This window comes from Rhagoletis pomonella, unplaced genomic scaffold (assembly GCF_013731165.1).
Source record: "Rhagoletis pomonella isolate Grant_MI unplaced genomic scaffold, Rhpom_1.0 Rhpom_scaffold_00006, whole genome shotgun sequence".
Taxonomy (NCBI): domain Eukaryota; kingdom Metazoa; phylum Arthropoda; class Insecta; order Diptera; family Tephritidae; genus Rhagoletis; species Rhagoletis pomonella.
The window spans coordinates 67,545,704-67,551,703 of NW_023458560.1; the positions used below are offsets into that span (position 1 = coordinate 67,545,704).

At 32.8% G+C, this 6,000-nt stretch overlaps 1 protein-coding gene across 1 annotated transcript in view; it reads right to left on the reverse strand.

Moving 5' to 3' along the window:
- LOC118741166 (vascular endothelial growth factor receptor 1-like) overlaps positions 1–3,678 on the reverse strand; it is a 135,332-nt gene extending 131,654 nt beyond the window's left edge. Inside the window, exon 1 of the mRNA XM_036473033.1 lies at positions 3,636–3,678. The gene's annotated coding sequence lies outside the window, so the exon portion shown is untranslated. The remainder of the gene's footprint in view (positions 1–3,635) is intronic.
- Between the last annotated feature and the right edge of the window lie 2,322 nt (positions 3,679–6,000).

Below are 6,000 nucleotides of genomic sequence, written 5' to 3' on the forward strand. Positions count from 1 at the left end.
TAATTGTTCCAGCAACCAACTTTCAGTAAACGAAATAGTATTTTCAAGAATAAAAAAAGTATTGTTGAAATTTTCGTTTCGGCTCTATTTTTAAATTTATGGTTCATAATTAATATCATATACACACATATGTATATGAATACACATACATATTGACATATGTACATACGTATGCATTTACTTTTGTACAATGGCATTCAATTGTTATTAATCAATTACAAAAATAGTACGTAATGTTCGAATTTTTTAGCACAATATGTACAATATTAATCAAAAAATAAAAATAAAATCTCGAAAAAGCCAGAACAAAATATTACCGGCCATACATTAAGTGCATGCATGTGTAGGTATGAGACTATTTAAACGCAAATTAGAAATGCAAAACCCATTTGAGCAAATAGGGTATTTGTGCATGCCTGCATACATACATACATACATACGTATATATTGGCAAAACACGAACAAAATCTATTGGCACAATATGAGATCATCTTTGTTTGTTAGCATATTGAAGAGTGAATGTTCACAACCAAGTGCAAAAAGTACAAAAAAATAAAAATAATAATATGCAAAATATATCTAATGTTTTACATACATTCATGTGAGTGAGTGACAAAATTACATTTGCATTTGGCGAAAATGAAAAAAGAAAGCAGCTGATGAATTGCAAATTATGTTAAGATCAACCCGTTCGGGAGTGATGCTTAGAAGACATGTGTAGACATTAATTTCGGGCCAGCTACCGCCAAATTAACCTTCGCTGGGACGGGCGCCTTGTAGCGGTGCGGGGCTTAGCTGAATTACCACCTAGTCTGCTTTAAATTCAGACGGGGATGTTTGGTTAGCTATCATCTACGCTGGCCCTGTCCGGTTCTGACAATTTGCAGCCAGAGCATTCCGGACACCAGGCAGGATGTTACAGCATCTTTACTGGGACCTCCTCGTCGGGCTGATGGTCTTACGACTCAGATGAATACCAATTAAAAAAGCAACACTCACAAAAATACGAAGGAGGAGGTGGAGAAAAATTACAGGAGGCGTGAGCTTGAGTCTCTTAAGCGAGATACGTGCATAGAAAGAGAGCTGCTGCCGAGCCCCACGAAGGGTGAATCAGGGAAGAGCAGAAAGACGGGAAATAAAGTATTGGAGAATGATCTACGAAACTTACTCCATTATCCCAATTAACAAGGAAGCGGGGGATCGGTTGTACCCGGTGTATGACAAACTGTCATGGCGTATGAGTAACACTCTTATCTATACTTTTTTTTCAGTGTAAAGGCTAGTATGCAGCTCTCAATAAAACGGACAAGAAAAAATTTAAAATGTTAAGCTCTCACAAAAAAAATACTTTTTCGTAGAAATGGTATAGACATGGTGGAATAATAACAAGGTGTTGTCAGTAGCGACGTGTTTGTTGTGATTTTGACAAGATCGGCATGCTTATTTTCAGTGCTGCCGATCTTAATTTTTATACTACTATTCGTTGGGAAATAGTATCTAAAATACTCCATTTTAGTAATTCGTTTTATCGCAATTTTTAAAGAACTTGGTGTTTTCAGAACAATATTAATATTTAAAATTGCTGGATTTGTATAATTTTGGTACTCAAAAAGTAGAAAAATAAAAGATATCGTGGTTATCAATAGAGAAAAACTTTCACAAAAATAGTATGGAAAGGCGATTTTTTATATTAAATAACTTTTGCTGCATTGTCATAATATTGAGCCAAATGAACTACTGATACATTAGAATAGAGTGGTGGCATGGTTAAATTAGGAATTCGCTTATATTATCGATATTTATGTGTTTTAATCTATTTAGAATATCATTTACAGTCTAATAGGAAATTGTCTTATTCTACGGCTTTTACTTTTTTAAAGTTACAATATATGTCCAAACTGTGTGGAGCTGCCGATACAAACATATATTCAGGCTTATAAGCCTGTAATTATACATTTTTCTTCATTTAATTTGAAGTAGTATGCACCAACGGATTAAAAGTAGTAAATAATTAGTACCATTTCTAGTACTTTAAAATGCGTGACCGGAATAGACCTGCCGAAAAAGTGAGGTTAAGTTACTGACAACACCTTGTTATTATTACACCATGTGGTATAGAATTCTTGAACATCAATATTTTTCGATCAAAAGCTTTGCTTCTTTACAGGAGACTTCCGATAATAATACGCAGTTGTTTATTTAACCTTTTTTTTTAATTAACTATTTTTTATATGTAGTTCCTCCAAATTATCTAACTCTGTAATTAGAGAATTTTTTTACGAATATTGGGTCATTTTAACCCAATCGTTGCAGAAGTTTTAAAAATACTTATACAAAAATTACTCAATACTATCACAACTAATTTTCAAAACAACTTATTTTTCACTTACCAGAAAAACAATTCCTGCATAACTGCCAGCAACGACGAAAATGACAAAAAAAAGTTCATAAAAGCCCAACAAATTGATGACTCTTTAGCGGTCAATAACACAAAAACGCGACAACAACGTAAAAAGAACACGTTTTGCACAAAAGAAGCTGCTGATATATGTAGAATTACAGTCGCTTGTTTTTGACATTTTCGAGAGCAACACCAACACCAAAACAATTTTTAATGCTACCCAACAAGCATTTCAGTAAATGTTTTTAAAAATAACTTAAAGTAAGTTTGCTATAATAAGCGTTAAATAAGCATTTTTAATATTAAGCTTATTACAAGTTTTTTCAAATAAACATTTAATAAGTTTTGGGAGCGAATGTTTATAAATAACTTAAACTTATAAATGAAATGCAAATGCCAACGACATGAAGTAGTAAATATAAATTTTTTCAATCGTAAGTGACGTGTTTACGTTTTTTAAAATGTTTTATTAAAAGGAAAAAATGAAATAAAACCAATGCGGTAAAAAAAATCCAATCCAGGACCCGGTGGAGCATTCGAGTCAACAACAAGATATAATAATTAACTTTTTTATGCTTAATTTTTGTGTGTTATCGTGAATTTGTATGCTAAAATGTCTATTCCCTATTTACATTTTCGCGACTGTAGATGAGTCCGCCGAAAATTCGCATTTCTTTTAGTTAAGCAATCTATGTATGAGTTTTTATTAAAATATCTTTAAATAAAGGGTTATAAAAATGTTTATAAAAAGCTTTTTTTCTTAAATTTTTAGTAAGTTTATATTCATACGCTTATAAACAACTTTTTTTGAACCTTTATTATAAGTTTACACTTTTACGCTTATAAAAAGCTTTCTTTTGAACATTTATTAAAAGTTTATATTCCTACGCTTAAAACCAATGTTCCTTTTCGATTATATTACGCTTACTTTCAAGCGTTTTATAAACAAAAAATCAACGTTTTGTAAGCTTAATGTTTATAATTGAAAACTTAAAAAAAACTTTCTTTAAGTTTATTTTGCTTGTTGGGTAATTATGTACATATGTACGTCATACATATGTATGTATGCAGCTTTTGTTATGCGATTATTATGAGCGCAGTTCTCGCCCAGTTCAAGCACTTTTACAACTCCACTCTCTTGTCACAAACGGATCGAAAGCAAAGTGAAAAGCGCTAACAGTTAGACGTATGTACGTATGAACGGTCAAATGCACGAGCGAACGAACGAGCGTACATATGTTTGATGATTGGCCAAGTTTACGGTGTTTTGTTTTCAATTCTCATTCGTATTATTCACGCTTTTATTTAACGAATATAGCATTTTTACGATTTTTCTTTTTACATACACTTTTATTTAAACTTTATTTTGAACTTGCTCTGTTTTGTTTTTTTTTTTTTTGCTACTCTTTTGTTTTTATTACATATACTCGTAGTGAATGAAAAACCAACAAAAAAAATTAATTCGAGGTTAAGCGCAACAGTTCACAAAATACAATCAAATACAGTCAATACAACTTTCAGATACGAGTACAACGGAAACGTTCAGGCCAAGTATCTGACTGCATTGAATTTGACTGCTACCACTTACGTACATACATATGTAAGTACTATGTACATATGCATGTATGTATTATTCAATGGAGTCGATGATTCATGCGCAAAAAAAGCGTTATACGAATCGCCAAGAATTTTATAAGCAAAGAGAGAAAAATGCAGCTTACGATCGTGGCTAACTTTTACACATGTATGTATGTATTTTTGAGGTTAACCGCAAAAGTGAGCACCCAACTTGGTAGCTGGGAGCTGCATACAAACAAACACAGGTATATTTGTGCGTACACGAGCTGGTCAGGAGCCTGGCCTACCAGCCAGCTTTTGTTGTTAAATACCTTCCGAGTCACAACTTTGAACACAATTTTAAGGCATCGTCCGAATTAGACTCAACTAGATGGAGAAATGGCCTAAACCTCGGAAAGGCCGACGTACCGTTCCAATACCGGCCAGGGCGTCGGACCAGAAGGTCAGCAACTGTATTTTACAGCCCGAAGTCTATGCGTCTGATATACATACATTTGTATGCCAAGACAATAGGCAGATAGTTGTGAAACAAAAAAGCATCTACTTATATAAATACTACATTAATTATTATTTTTTTTTATTTGTAAATAGCTGTGGTGCCATATGATGCTCCGCGGCATATAGCTTCGGGAAACATCCTTAAAGAAACTCCCGCGCACATGTGGATTAAAAAATACATGCGAATAATAACAAAAATTTAATTTAGTTAGAAATTTTTTCAGAAAATTACTAGTTTTTGCAGGAAATTTCGTTTTTGTAAAATACGAGGAGAACATATGTGTAAGCGCCAATCTATTATTATTGTTATTATTAAAATGATAAGTGTTGATTGAGTGGGGTTTTTTGAAATGCACCAATTTTTTTTTTCTGATGTAGATATGTGACCATTTGAAGTATCTAATGTCATTTGGATAATTTATGCCTACCAATTGTTATGGAAAAGGTTGCCTCTTGGCAGGCAAAGGCGAACCTCTGAGTGTATTTCTGCCATGAAAAAGCTTCTCAAAGAATTCATTTCCCTCCAGTTTGGGTAACAATATGAAACAAGATGAGAAGTTTTGCCAAAAACTCATCAAAAGTGTAAGCGCCAAAATATTTTTATAATTATCAGATGTTATTATTCTTTATTGTTACTGAAAATAGAGGAGTCTGTGTATGGTAAAAATTATGGAAATTTTATAATACATATTTCGGAAACTAAAACCCAATGAAAAAATCTAAAGGTATATTCGGAATCAGCAAATTAGCATTAGATTTTCTTAAAATTTATCTATTATTAACCTGTGTTCGGACTTTCAATTTTTATTGTAAATTCTGTGACACTGTATTCCTTAACTGGCATTGTTAAGTGAACTAAGAACATCGGACTAAATAGGTCGTTGTCGCGACACTTTTTTATATCTAAACAAAGTCCGGTGTCATAACCCTAATCTACATCTCAAGAGCTTATTGACTGTAACTGTAATTTTCACGAAAACAAGTATCTGACATCAGAACTCACCTCAGACTTAGTTGTCTTCAATAATATTACAACTAGCCTTATATATTGCTTTTTAGTCGAAAGTTTCAAAGTTAGAACTAACATATATGTACATACATACATAAGGCAGAGATGGGCTCAAAGTTTAGGATCTAATTAGTTTTTTATGAAAATTGCAGATAGCGGATATTACATTTAAGCACTCGAGAGGCGCATGCAGATTCCTCAAAACTGGGTGTGCTTCAAATGGGTCGCTGATGGTTACATAAGCAATGATCTAGTTGGCATTCTGACCAGCAACGGAATTTATAAGCCAGAAACCTTCCTGGGTTTTTCATGAAACTCTATAAAGCGAAATTATGTAACTGTAAAACGAAAAAATTTGTCATAAAATTACTCGCCGTACTTTGTAGAAAAACAGCATTCTAGAAAGTCCTCCTAATACTCGTTAAAATAAAGCAGTTGTTAATGCAAATTGTATGGCAAAGAAAAGGAAACAATAGAAAAAATACATAGATATGAAGCATTATTCGCCAACTGA